The sequence below is a fragment of the Sciurus carolinensis genome, chromosome 4 (assembly GCF_902686445.1).
Source record: "Sciurus carolinensis chromosome 4, mSciCar1.2, whole genome shotgun sequence".
In the NCBI taxonomy this organism is placed as follows: Eukaryota; Metazoa; Chordata; class Mammalia; order Rodentia; family Sciuridae; genus Sciurus; species Sciurus carolinensis.
In genome coordinates, this window is record NC_062216.1 from 150,567,135 (window position 1) to 150,581,798 (window position 14,664).

Here is a 14,664-nt window from a genome sequence, read left to right on the forward strand (position 1 = left end):
AGATAGATAGTTTTAGTTGTCAGTGGACCTTTATTTATTTATATGCAGTGCTGAGAATCAAACCCAGTGTGCTCACACATGCTAGGCAAGCACTCTACCATTGAGCTACAACCCAGCTCATGTGTACATATCAGTACATGTCTGATATGTTTTAGAAATATGTACATTAAGGACTGTTATATCATCTTAGAATACTGACCTCTTTATCATAATGCCCTTCTTTATCCATGATAACTGTCCTTGCTTTGTAGTGTTCTATGTCTGAAATTACTATAGCTATTCCCACTTTCTTTTGATTAATGTTAGCATGGTATATCTTTATCCATTTTAACCTATGTTTTTATATCTAAAGTGGGTTTCTTGTAGACCACATATACTTGGCTTTTGTTTTTTGACCCACTTTGACAATCTCTATCTTATAAGTTATACAGTTAAACTATTGATATTGAAGGTTTTTTTTTAATATAATTGGATTAATATCTACCGTATTTGTTACTGTGCTCTATTTATTGTCTATGGTTTTTGTTATTGTTTCTGTCTTTATCTTCCACACTTTTTCTGCCTTTTGTGGTTTAATGTTTAATCATTGTATGTTTTTCTCTTTCTTTTCTTAGCATATCAGTTATAGTTTTTTCCTTTAAACTTTTTTTTAGTGATTCCTCTAGAGTTTGCAGGATATATTTACAACTGTATACTGACTGCTTTGTAGGTGGTGCAAATACCTTGTAATAACAAAACTTTCCTACGTTCTTTCTCCTGTCCCTTATATTATTGCTATCATTCATTTCACTTATACATAAGCATATATAACTATATATACATAACCATTTATAGTCAAATACATTTTTGCTATTATTTTGAACAAGCTTTTATATTAGATTATCAAAATAATTTTTTATTTTACTTTCACTTATTCTTTCTTTGATGTTCTTTCTTTTTTATGTAGGTGTTAATTTTTGACATATATTATTTTCCTTCCTCTAAAGAACTTCCTTTAATATTTCTTGCAAGGCTGGTCTACTGACAGCAGTTTTTTCAATTTTTGTTTGAGGAAAATTTTGTTTCTTCCTCAGCTTTGAAGTATGATTTCTCAGGGTACAGAATTCCAGGTTGGTGTTTTATTTTCTTCTTCAGAACTCTCTACTCTCTTCTTGTTTACATGGTGTCTGAGAAATCAGGTGTAATTTTTGTCTTTGCTTCTCCATAGCTGATTTGGTTTTATTCTCTCTGGTCTCTTTCAGGAATTTTTCTTTATCTGTGGTTTGAAAATGATACGCCTCGTTGAAGTTAGCTTTCTTACTTGTTGTGTGTGCGTTGGCATTTATGCTGCTTGGTGTTTCCTAAACTTCCTGAATCTGTGCTTTGTGTCTGGGAAAATTCTCAGTATTGTTTCAGATATTTCTTCTTTTCCTTTCTCTCTTTTTCTCCATTTAATATTCCTCTTAAATGGGTGTCACACTTTTTAAATTGTCCCACAGTTCTTGGATATTCATTTTTCAGTCTTTTTTCTGTGTATTTCAGTTTTATTGGTTTCTGTTTTAGTCAGGTTTTTTTTTTTTTTTTTGCTGTTGTGACTAAAAGATCCACCAGAACTAGGGGAGGAAGTTTATTTGGGGGCTTACAGTTTCAGAGGTGTCAATCCACAGACAGCAGGCTCCATTCCTCAGGGCTCAAGGTGAAGCTGAACTTCATGGCCGAAGAGTGTGGTGGAGTGAAGCAGTTTCCTGATGATCAGGAAGCAGAGGGAGACTCCACTCAGATACAGGTATCTACCCCAAAGCCACACCCTCAGTGCCCTACCTCCTCCAGTTACCGCTTGGTTAATCCCATCAGGGGGTTAGTTCACTGATTGGGCAAGACTCTCATAACCCAACCATTTCTTCTCTGAACTTTCTTGCATTGTCTCGTACGTAAGCTTTTGGGGGACACCTCACATCTAAACCACAACTGTTTCTATTGGTATATACTCAAGCTCAGATATTCTTTCTTCTGCTGTGTCCAATCTACTAATAATTCAATAAAGGCATTCTTCATTTATGTTGCAGTGTTTTTGAACTTTTGCACGTCTGTTTTCATCCCCCCTCCATCTTACAATTTCCATTTCTCTGGTTATAGGACACTTCTGTGCTTATATGTTGACTGTCCATTAGTCCTTAGCATATGGACTCGTTAAATCCCAAGTTTTCAATTCTTTGACTATTTCAATGAAATTGATATAGGTTCATCAAATAGTTTGGAGATCATAGTCTAGAGGTTATATATATAATTACATTAATATCATATTATAATTATATTACAATCTTTTATTAGGTTATATATTATATACTGTAATTATACACAGCCACATCTTGGATGATGGGACAAAGTGGGTTTAATTATAGTTGTTTTAAATTCCCTTTCTGATGGTAATTTTTTCTTTACAATTGGACATGAGTACTGGGTAAAGGAATGGCTGTGAATATGCCTCTAGTATTAATGTAGCAATAAGTTGTGTGGGAGGAGGGGAAATGTTTTGTTGTCCTGTGATTATGTCTGTCTTTTAGTGAGCCTGTGCCTCTGGTCAGGGGACTTCACAAGTTATTCCTTAATTTTTTCTTCTCCTGAGGTGGGAGATGGCTAGATTGGGTTGGAATTGGGTATTTCCCTTCCCACAGTTCGTTTGAGCTCTGAGAATCCTCCTTCAGGTTAGGCTCTGGTTAACCAGTTTCTGCTGAGTACAGGCCTTTTTAAGAAGAACTCAGCTGTATGGCATATTCAAATGGTGCATCCTGCCTCCAAGCTGCTGGAGGCTCGGGGGATTTTCTAAGGATTTTCTGTTGTGCGGTGTTTCTCTGTGTCTACCTGTCTTTCTCCAGTTTGGGGGGCAGTGGTTTGCTGTGTGAGCTCACTCCTCTTACAGATCTAAGAAAAATTGTTGGTTTTTCACTTTGTTCAGCGTTTTACTGGTTGTGACAGTGGCAACCTGTAAGCTCCTTACTTACCTGTAGAACCAGAAATCAAAAGTCTCTTGACCTTCCATTTTTTGCCTTTGAAAAAAATAAAATGGTGGTATTTTTATTTCAGGATACTATTTGAAATTTCTGTTATGCACACAACATAATGTAGATTATTTTTATTCTCAATAAGTGAGAAGGCACATTGGCTATAATTGTTATTGTCTTGAATCTTTTTAATGTAGTGTTAGACATTTTGTTTTGTCACAAAGGAATTTTGAGCAGATGAAATATGACAGGTGTCTGTAAGGAAGACTTACGTTCCGCTCTGCATTGACTTCTTGCTCAGGGCCCTGCGCTTTCCCTCCCTCCCTTCCTTCTTACTGTGTTGCCCAGGTTGGGCGCCAGCTTGCAATCTTCCTTTCTCATGCTCCCAAATAGCTGAGATTACAGGTCTACCATGCCTGATGTGTGCTTTTCTTTTTAAACCAGTGTCCCACTGTAAGGATCAGTGGGAAAATGTTGGTCTAAGAATAAAAGTATTTTAAACCACTGTGATCAGCAGCAGCATTCAACTTAGTTTCTGAGTACCAGTTGTCACCATCTGCTGTACATACCTCTTTGATTTAGTTATATGCTCTTAAACTATTCTGTTTTGAAGGAAAAAATACTAATTAATTAAAAAGCAGAAGTCAAACCAGACACCACTATTGTCTTTAAAGACTCAAGGTCTCCACCCATGCAGTCTTGCCCTATTCCTCCCACCCAAATCCCTCATAAATTACTTTGAGAAATACTGCTGCTGCTGGTGGTGCAGTAGTATTTATAAGAGCATGCATATAAAAAGTTGGAAATACATAAGAGATTCAGATTTTGTTGCAGAGGAGACTTTGACTTGTGAAGTATTGTAATATAAAATTTGGTGTGTTGAAAATGGAAAGAATTTGATATATTAAACAGTAAGGGTCCATTGTGGGATGAGAAGCTGGAGACATTTATTTTGAGTGTTTAGTATGCAGAGAATTTGAGTAGGAAGCTAGCTGACTGTGGAGTGCCTCTATGTCCCTTCCATTATTTGGATAGATACATAGATGTGTACACACACAGCATACACACACCTATTTTCTCTTAATCCTCAAAAACCTCTCCCTATAAGGTAGGTATTTTCTTATTTTACAGATGAGGAAGCTTGAAGATGTCAACTTTTTTCCAGTTCTCAAAGCTAGCACATCATGGGGTTGTTATTCAAACCTAGGACTCTGCTGGGCATGGTGGTATAGGCTTATAATCCCACTGGTCCAGGAGGATCACAGGTTTGAAGCCAGCCTCAACAATTTAGCAAGGCTGTAAGTAGTCTAGTGAGACTGTGTCTCAAAAAATAAAAAGGGCTGGGGGTGTGGCTCAATGGTTAATTGCCCCTGGGTTCAATCCCTGGTACAAAATAAATAAATAAATAAATAAATAAATAAATAAATAAATCCTCCCCCCCAAAAAAACACCCCAAAACAAACCCTAGGGCTTACTTCAGGACCCATGATTCTCCTACTGAATTAACCTAAAATATTCACAAAATTTGCCACTCTAATTGTTTGTGGCTAATGTTCATGAACTGGCAAAGAGTAAATTATCATTTAATGACTTTCTCAACTTTGTTAGACCTATTTGAGATCATGTATTATGAATTTGGGTCAATAAATGTATTTTTACATTTAACTATATGTTTGATCTTTTTCAGGTTTTGCCTTTTATATTTGAAAACCAAGGTTTACTAGAACTTTCTTGTTGGAGGAGTACTTCTCTAATCTGAAAAACCTTATTTAGATTTATAAATATATACCATGACCATGAAGTATAAGGAGCCAAAATTTGTTATTTTTTCCTCATTTTTTTTTTTTTTTGCTCTGAATCTTAATAGGTAGAATTCTGGTTCTGGTAGCAGAAAAGAACAAGTGGCAATTTGTGCATTGTAGAATTTGAGATTAGACTGATAAAGAAGATGGGCTACTGTAGCACAAAAGTTAATGGAATGGAATAGAGCTGTCATCAAAAACAGGAAGGAGTCATCTTTAGCATTTGGCCATCTCAGTTTCGTGATAACATGAAGAAGCAGGAACCTTGGAATTGCTCTTTTTTATATTCCATTCCTGGATAATTACTAACTATACTCAGATTTTGAAAGGACCTTTTATTTTGAGATTGCATCTTTCAGCAACAACTCTTATTATACTATTATGCAATTTGCCTTATTTATGATGCTCAGGTGGGAAAACTTTCAGTCTCTGCAATTGAAAAGATCGCCCTGATTGAGCATTTTGTGGTTGAGCAAGCAGGGTTCAAGACAGGTGAATTCTTTCCAGATGTGCTTTTGAATAACTGAACAGATCCCTGGGGTCTCTTCAGTAATAACACAAGTGACTGCATATCCTTGTTCTCTTCCTTCATGCATAGCTTCCTGTCATCACTCCGCAAAGGGCTCTTTAGGTGCAGAATGATTACACAGTTAATATAGAACCGATGAGTAAACAGTTGATCTAAGGGTGAGTCTCTGAGCTTTGCCAGGTCTGTTTATTTGGGTACCACAACCTGTCACTATCCAGGAGACACACAGCAGTTCCACATTCATTTGCTTTATTACCATTTTCAACATGAAATGGAGTCATTTCTTTGTGGTACATAATGTTCTTGTTTAAAAATAAGTGATAACACTTGATGAGCTTTAAGGAGTCTAGAGCCCGGCTAGTTAGCAACCGAAGTTGCAAAGATTCCACTTGGCACTAATGGCCTCATCCTGAGGTTATGCAGGCAGATGAGGGGATGGGAATGGTGGCTTCTTGATTTATAATGCCTAGTTCCCAACTCAGTGACAGGCAGCTAGGATAGCTGAGCCAGGAGGAGAGGCCAGCGAGCCAGATGAATTTGCTGCCATGCTCAGATATGGAAGACAAAGGCACTTAACTTTGTATTAATGGCATTTGCCAGGTCTGAAGGACTCTGTGCAGGTTCTGGAGGTAACTGCATTCATCACCGGACATGTTTAAGGGGGAAACTGAGACCCACCCCAAGTGTTAGCTCTTCAGGAAGTTTTTTCTGACAATAGTCTATATTCCTGGAGGTGAACTTTGTGACGTTCTCATGTGTGTTTCTTTAACACAAAACGTATGTTGTTATATTCTACTTGTATGTTTCCTTGTTTTCTTCCCCTCTGGATTGTGAACCCTTGAGGACAAGAATACTTGTCTTTGAATGTTCACTGCCTAAAATATATTATGTGTTTCACAAATGTTTGTTGAATAAATGAACTGGTGATATTTAGCTCCTTCCTTCCACACAGCACTCTACCCTTTCCTAGGAAAAATTACACTAGATACTCTGTCAGTTATCCACCATTAATAATCAGAACTCACAGAATATGGTGGCACAGACATGGATAGAATTCAAAGATAAGTGATTATAAACTATGTAGGAATAAAATTAAAAAGAAATGAGCAGGAACTATGTGAAAAATACTACCAAATTTAACTAAGGTACATAAAAGGACATTGGAATCAATAAGCATACTATGTTCATTCATTAGAAGAGTCAGTATAATAAATGTAGCATCTCTCTTTTGTCCCTTTTATTCTAAAATTTAATGCAATTCCAACATAAATTGCAATGTAATTATTATTTTATAGAATTTGATAAAATGCTTTTAAAGTAAAAAATATTGCTTTAGAGACTTGTGAGGAATGAAAATGGACAATTTTATCTCATTAAATATTAAAATATTAGAATATATAGAAAAGAACAACAAAATGGTAAACAAAGAAACTGGAAGCCAATATGATCTAGATATCAAAACTTGACAGTGAAAGAAAAATTACAGACTTAATGAGCATAGGTGTAACCTTATCAAAATATTAGTAAGCAGAATCCAGCAAAATAGAAAATTGATAATACATCAACACCAAATGGGATTTATCCCAATACATAAGATTGGTTAAAGCAATGTAATTTATTACAGAATAAAGAGAAAATAGAATGGGTTAGCTATAATAGGAAGTCTGGAAGCAGACTTGAATATGTATTGCAACCTACAGCAGATCTAGAATCCTTGATACATTGGGGTCAGCTATGTTTCAAACTTAAGAGTATTTAGCAGTACCTTATAATCAATTTCATTTGTATTTCCACAGCAAACCAGACAAATAGTGACACTCAGTGGGATAAAGACCAGAAATAGCCTCACATTAGCTCAAATCAAGTTTTTTTAAAAATTTGTAGTTATAGCTGGACAGAATGCCTTTATTTAATTTTTTTTTATATGGTGCTAAGGATTGAACCCCGTACCCCACACATGCTAGGCAAGCACTCTAACACTGAGCTACAGCCCCAGCCCCTCAAATCAAGTTTTGTCATCAAATGAATTTTAACAACAAATTGCAAAATTATCAACTTTCTAATTGATTGGGGGCATTTCACATCAATTATGAAAGATTTATAAAAAGGGTTTGGATTAATGGAGGAACTTTGTATTGGGTAGAGGGGAGCAAGGGGAGAGAAGGGGATTTGAGGGTGGGAAGGATGATGGAATGAGACAGACATTATTACCCTGTGTACATATTTGATTGCACAAACGGTGTGACTCTGCATCATGTACAGCCAGAGAAATGAGAAGTTGTGCTCCATTTGTGTTCAGTGAGTTGAAATGCATTCTGCTCTCCTGTATAACTAAGGAGAACAAATAAAAAAAAGTTGGGATTATATACTAATATACTAGTCATTTGGGGGAAAATAAAGTTAAATCTCTACTTAATAGCACAATTGATTATTTATGATTAAGGATTTTACTATTAAAAACTAAACAATCTATAAAAGTAGTAGCATAAAATATATACCCATTCTTTATTTTTAATCTTGTGTCTTGTGGCCATGAAGATCTTTGTAAGCATGACATGATTAGCACGAACCAAAGGAATTTTTAAAAAAAGGTTAGATTTAGCTATGTAAAAGTTAACTTTTTTTTTTTTTTTTTTTGCGGTGCTGGGGATTTGAACCCAGGGCCTTGTGCTTGCAAGGCAAGCACTCTACCAACTGAGCTATATTCCCAGCCCAACTTTTATATATAAGTTTTAAAGAGCTCATACAGGTTAGTAAACAAAATATGAATTCTGTAGCACAAAAACGGAGCATAGGAAAAGGCAATTAGCAAGAGAAGCAACATAAATGGCTGGCAGTACTCCATTCCTACTGTGACAACAGCCATTTACTAGCAGCTACCAGTTACTCAGTTTGCCAGGCACTGGGCTAAGGGCTGCACATTTAATACTTAGGAAAATACTGAGCCAGGTGCAGTTATTTACATTTTGCTGTGAGGACAGTTCAGTTTAGGGAGTTAAGGCAGCTTGTCCGAGATCACATATTTGTAAGGACTTTTGCAACCGAGGATTATCCACCTCCAAAGCTCACTCTTTACTCCTCTACAGAGCTTTATACTTAGGAAAAGAAAACTCAATGGAGGCAATCAAAAGTTACCATTTGTTTTGTCTATCAGACTGGTAACAAATTGGCAATGATTTAAAAAAATACTCATAACTAGGGAAGGTCAGGGGGTGAAGCCTGCACTCTGACATACTACTGGCGGAAGTGTCATTTGGAATGATCTTTCTGGAAGGCTCTTTAACAATATGTATCAAAAGTCATATCCTTTGACATAGCATATTTCTAAGAATTTGAAGGGATTAGTTTGACAAGTACTTGTATGTAAACGGATGTTCATTCCGGTATTGTTTTAAAAGCAAAAGACTGAAGGAAACTTGTTCCTCAATGAAAGATTGGTTAGATAAGTTATGGGAGAACTGAAGATGTAGAGTTATATTTATTATTTTTTAAAAAGTATTGTCCCTCAGTTACAACTGGAGAGAAAAATAGAGCAAAACAAAGCAGATTGCAAAACAGTATATATGGCACAGCCCTACATTTGAAAAACTCCAAGTTTTCATATAAACCTGTATACCAGGAAAAAAATCGGGGCAAGCTGTGCAACAGTGTGGACAGTGGTATAGAAGGAATAAATTTTCTTCTTTGTTTTCCTATTAATTTGTTTTCCAGTATCTATTAATGTATTTTCATTGTGTGCATATACAATGTGTGTATACTATAGTTGAAAAAGTATTTAAGTGCTTTTTGTAATTTTTTCATACTGATGGAACACCCCAACTTGAGGATAAGCACAAAATTTGGGGATGCCAGCCAGTTCTGCATATTTACTTTGCTTGTGTTAGGGACCATTTAGGTACTTCTATATGAGCAAAGACTGCTTATGTTTCATTCTTTGAGAATGGTTGACACAGGCATGAGCTCACACATTCACATTATTTCCTGCACGTTTTTCCAAAAATTGCTGGGTATCGTTTTCACAGATCTTGTTTAAAGTACTAGTTTGCCAGCTATTTGCTGTACAAATCCAGTCAGTGTGAAAGGTACCTTAGTAAAGCTCTCGATAGATATAAGGAAGTCCTGTTCATGTTTGCCCAATCCGTAGATCAACAAGGGCAGGTCCCTTATTGGACTGGTGCCTTCTTTATTGCAAATGAAAAATTTTAAAGTTGTCTTAACAAATATAACTGATACCCTGAGAAATCTTCTGCTTTAAAGAAGCATTATTTCTGATAGGGAGATAATCATATTGGGAATATCTCAAAAGGCTTGATACAACCTACAAAATTGATTATGAAACAATGACAGCCAGTATTTTATTTGTGAGCAGTTTGCACAGTGACTTTGAATATCATCCGGGCTACTCAGAGGACATTGATTGATAAGAATTACAATCTAATTAATAGCATGCATTTTGGGAGTATCTCTGAAGATTTGAGTAGAGGGGAGTTCCATTTGATTGAACTGGTAGTTTTAGAAGTAGATTTCTAAATTGCTTACCAAATGAAAAAGGAAAACAAATGTAGCAAAAACGCTGGTTTTAGATCGTTCTAAAGGCCATCTGGGGGAACAGAACAAGGCGACAATCTCTGAGAAAATGATTAGTAATGGCCTCTTAGAGACAATCTTAATGCAGTAGTTATTTTGAATTATCTTTAAAATGGTTTACTGACCCGGTCCTTCTGTTTTGACATTTTCTTTTGAAGGCATACAAGCTATACTTATAGTGTTTGAATAGTGGAACTCTTGTGTAATGGTTAAGAGGGTACATTTTGAAGTCAGAGAAACCAGAGTTAAAATTCAGCCAGGCTCTACCATAAGTAGTTTGAATGTTGGCAAGTTTAAGTCTAACTTCAGCATCTTCATCTCAAAAGTACCAATCTCACAGGGTTATTGAGGATTAAACTAGATAATTTTATAAAGAATACAGTGCCTTGTGTTTGTGTATAAAATGTATAAAATATAATATATATATATATTTTGAGACACAGATTTACTTAGAGAAGCAGATATGCATGGAGAGAGGTGGAGAGGGAGGGAGGGAAGAAGGGGAGGGAGGAAGGAGAGAGCACGTGCATGTGTACTTTGGGGTAAAGCAAGGAGTACATATTTGACAACCACCTGGCACATACAAAATTCTCAGTAAGTGGTTGCTCTTATCATATATGGTTCAGTCTCTTTTAGAAGATTTTTATAATAGTATGTGGTATAAAGAATGTGCATTGTATTATTTCATACAGATTTATACCCTGGCTCTGCTCCTTAATAGCTCCATAATCTTGGACTTTTTCTTATGAGCCTTAATTTTCTTCTCCATGAAGTGGTGTCAGTAATCCTTACCCTGTCAGAAATTGTGAGGATTAGAGGTAACAAGGCAAATGTTAACCTCTATGCCTAGAATAGAGTAGATATTCAATGATGGTTGCCAGAATTATTGCTATAAATCTAATAAATATCAAAGAACATTTTAAGACTTTTTATAGTCCCTCTTTATATTTTACCTTTAGTTATAATTCTTCAAGAAATTGGGTACACATGGTTAAGAATGTGCAATGTCAGAAAGGTTTCAGAAGTTACATAAAAACATTGGAACAGTATATATGGTATACAAATGAAATAAGCATCTAAAATGATGGATTATATTAGTAGGGAAGGTTGTGTAGCTGGGGCGTAGCTTTGAGTGCTTGTCAAGGATCAGTCTCTCAGGAAGAAGCACAAAGGGCATCTCACAGTCACTTTCCTCACTAACTACACTGAAGAGGTGGATGTCATGGCCTCTGACGGTGTGGCTGAGCAGCTAGCCCTCTAGAATAGCTGTGGAGCTGCTTAGTGCCCAGCCAGCTTGTGTAATGTTGTGGGATCCAGATCCCCATGGAGGGTGATTTCTTCACACACTGTACATCTTGCTTTGCCTTTGCACAATGTGATCCATTCACCTGCCATCCATCCCCCTTCCTCCCTGCCATCCATCTCTCATCCATCCATCCATCCTCCAGTGCTAGTTACACCAGTGAACAAAACAAAGTTTCTGCCCCCTAGGAGCTTATTTCAGAGAATCAAAGTGTTATCAAATGTTATCTCATTTGCTTTTTAAAACAAGTATGTGAATTTTGGATTTTTGAGTACTTTCATTTGATAGATGAGGAGATGGAGATATTTTGAGATTAAATGTGTCATGAAGAGAACTCATTGTTTCTCATTCTTATTTTAACATCTTTTCATCGAGAACACTCTACTTTCTGCTCTATGTTTTCCATCACTGAAATATTTCCACTGTTTTTCTTAATACTTCAATCATAGGTAGCTGAGGGGACTTGAAAGGACATTATGAGTTTAGCTGACCTGCTGTAACCTTTCCATACATTCCCATTGCCCTTGACAGTTTTGAAATTTGAAATGTTGCCTACAGTGCTCTGCATCCTTGGACCACTGCCAGCTTCTCAGCTCCATCTTGGACTTCTCCCTCATATTCCCTGTCTTCTGGGAACACTGGTCTTCTGTCTTTCCCCAGAGGCATTGTGTTCTTTCCAGTTTCAGCCCTTTGCCTCTGGTGTTCCTTCTGCTTGGAACGTTTCTCCCATTCTCTGTCCTGTCCCTCCTTCTCCCACTGTCACCAAGACACTTCCACTGCTCTGATAGATCTCAGCTTTCATGCCCCTTCTGAGGAGGGGGCTTCCTTTTCTCCAGCCAGGGTCAATCCTGTGCCATTTGTGCTTTCTCACAGCACATGTGTTTGCCCCTCACAGCACACCTGTCACAAGCCATGGATTTGTTGACTGCCTGCAACCTTGGAATGTTCAGAGAGTAAGTCCTGTGAGGGCAGAGCTCTGGTTATGTGGTTCCCACCACTCTTTCCTCAGCTAGCACTGACAGCGCTCCAAAATTCATAAATGCATGGACACCCTAGCACCACTGAACCCACAGCAGCAGCACAAGCAGGTCGAAATACCATGGTTTGTTCCATTTCACTTCCCTCTACAGTATGATTTTAGTAATGAGGGCAGCTTAGGAATGGTGCAGGTTTCTCATATTTTACTAATGTATAAAGAAAGAACAAGAAGCTCCTACTAAGATTTCCAAAACTTGTAAAGAGGCAGCAGAAAGTATTGGGGAACCCAACAGAGTCTGGGGAAAAGAGAGTAAATCAGCTTATTTGTTTTTCCCTTTAGACTGTGAGCAACTTGAGGTCAATTGCTAGAACTTATTTATGTTTATGGCCTTAAAGAGAGTAGAGTGTTTGACAGCTCATAGTAGCTGTCAAATAAATGAATTAGTGAGTGACATACCCTTAACCTTTGAAGTCAACTTCTTATGTTCCTAATGCTGATATTAGAAACAAGAATAGTCTGACATATGGAAAGAGTACTGGATCTAGAACCAGAGAGACCTAGGTTTAAATGAAGACTATGGCAACAGGGGGACCTGCTGGGAGAGTGGTGTATAGACGGTCTGTTTAAAGTGCTTAACAAGCACCAGGTCCGCGTAACAGCTCAAAACATTCTAGTTCTCCTTTTGTGCCACTCTCCCATTGGTCTAATCCCAGAAAGATTTTTGGGGAATATGGTACATACATCATTAAAATAGAGAAAGAGAACTTCAGGGAAGAATCGTTGCAATGCAGCTATGCTGTGTTTTTACCAAAGCAAGCAGGACACTGGGCTGCTTAAACAGTAGTATAGCACATTTGTTTAGGGACTGGGAAATAATGTTCTTATTCTGATTGTCCACGGTCAGCCTATTACTAGAAAAGTGGGACCTCACTGATTGTTGAAACCTTTAGGTTCAAAACTTTGTTTTAACCTTCATTATTTGTTTTACCCATCTTAATAAATATCACCTAACCTTATTTCTTCCTCCTATTATTTATTTGTTTTATTCTGTTAGCCTTAGAAAATTCTCTCTTCTGTTTCCACCCATGCCAATTGAAATAGCTATGATGGGTGGATATGGGGCGTGTTAAATGTCGCTAGATCCACTGTGTTCCTTCAGTCCACAGTGGTTTCTTTTAGGATGTCGCTAGGTAGGCCAGTTATCCTCCAGTCACCACCTCTTACCCCTGATTTAATTATGATACAGAGATCAGGGAAGTGTGACTAATTTTTGTTTCTTCTGTGAGCCATTGATGGACTTGTTAGGAGAACGATTGGTTTTAGACAACAACATGAGAGGCTTATGATCAACCATCAGGATCTATGTAAACTTTGTGTCAGGCTTATTATGGTTAAAAACTAGAAGTCATTTTATACCACAACAGTTGTGTTCTTTTATAGAACTTATTACATTGTGCCAAATGTGGAAGGCACCAGAGATACAAAAATAATTAGGTCCTCAAGGAACCGTGAGTTCAGTAGAAGAGACAGACACATAAACAAACATGGTATTGTCTGGTAGGGGCAGCATAGGTCTAGGTACAAGGGACAGAGGAGGCCGTGATGACTACTTGGATCTGTGGCAGTGGAGGGAGATGGCATAGCTATTGAACAAGAAAGCAGAGTTTGCTGTGTGAACAAGGTTGGAGAAGGAGTAGTATGCAGAAAGACAGAGCAGCATGGACCAGCAGAGCGTGTGCAGGGATCTCCAAGTACAGAGATGTCACCATATTGTCAAGTGTGAAGTCTGGCAACGGTATGGTAGGCTATGAAATCTCTTTTCCTTGCAGTCTCAAAAATAAAAACAAAGCCCTCACATCTGCTTAGGATAGTTTTGGGTGGTAATTTTGCTAGAGGTAGAGGTATATATCGTATGTGTCAGAAAGAAGTCAGTGATTATTATTCATACTGAGATTGTATTAATTTAGAAGAAAGGACTCAAACTTTGCACCTTACTAATCTGTATTCAGTAGGTACAATTTTCAAGTCACCTAACTGCGGCAGTCTGTTGCATGGTACTCTGAGCTTCTTAGTGAAATAAATTCTACCATGAAAAGCACTACAAATTTGGTGTCACTCTTTTCCATTGGAGGGGTTGTTTCCTCTGGAGCACGGGTAGTTCCCAGGGAATCAGTGTAGTAGCCAGAAGAAAAATAGAGGTGCTCTCACCTGGATGCCTGCAAGTGGAAGGGAACCTTGGGTATTGTCTGCCTTTAAATCATCTATGTTGCCTGTTCACAGGCCAGGGAACTGGGTAGTCGTTTATAGTTCTGAGAACTGGAGCAAGACTGCTGTGCTTGCAGTTGCATGCTTTTTATGGAACCAGGAATGTTGTTTAGGGAATTTAGGCAGCTGAACCTGACACATTAGCAATTTGGACTGAGGAAAAATTTTGGGGTAAGAAAATATAGCTCATCATTCATCATATAATAAACCCGTTTGAG

General features: G+C 37.4%; 1 protein-coding gene across 4 annotated transcripts in view; it reads left to right on the forward strand.

Moving 5' to 3' along the window:
* The window catches only part of Cradd (CASP2 and RIPK1 domain containing adaptor with death domain), a 195,289-nt gene that overhangs the window by 69,039 nt on the left and 111,586 nt on the right, over positions 1-14,664 (forward strand). The gene's annotated exons all lie outside the window — the stretch shown is intronic.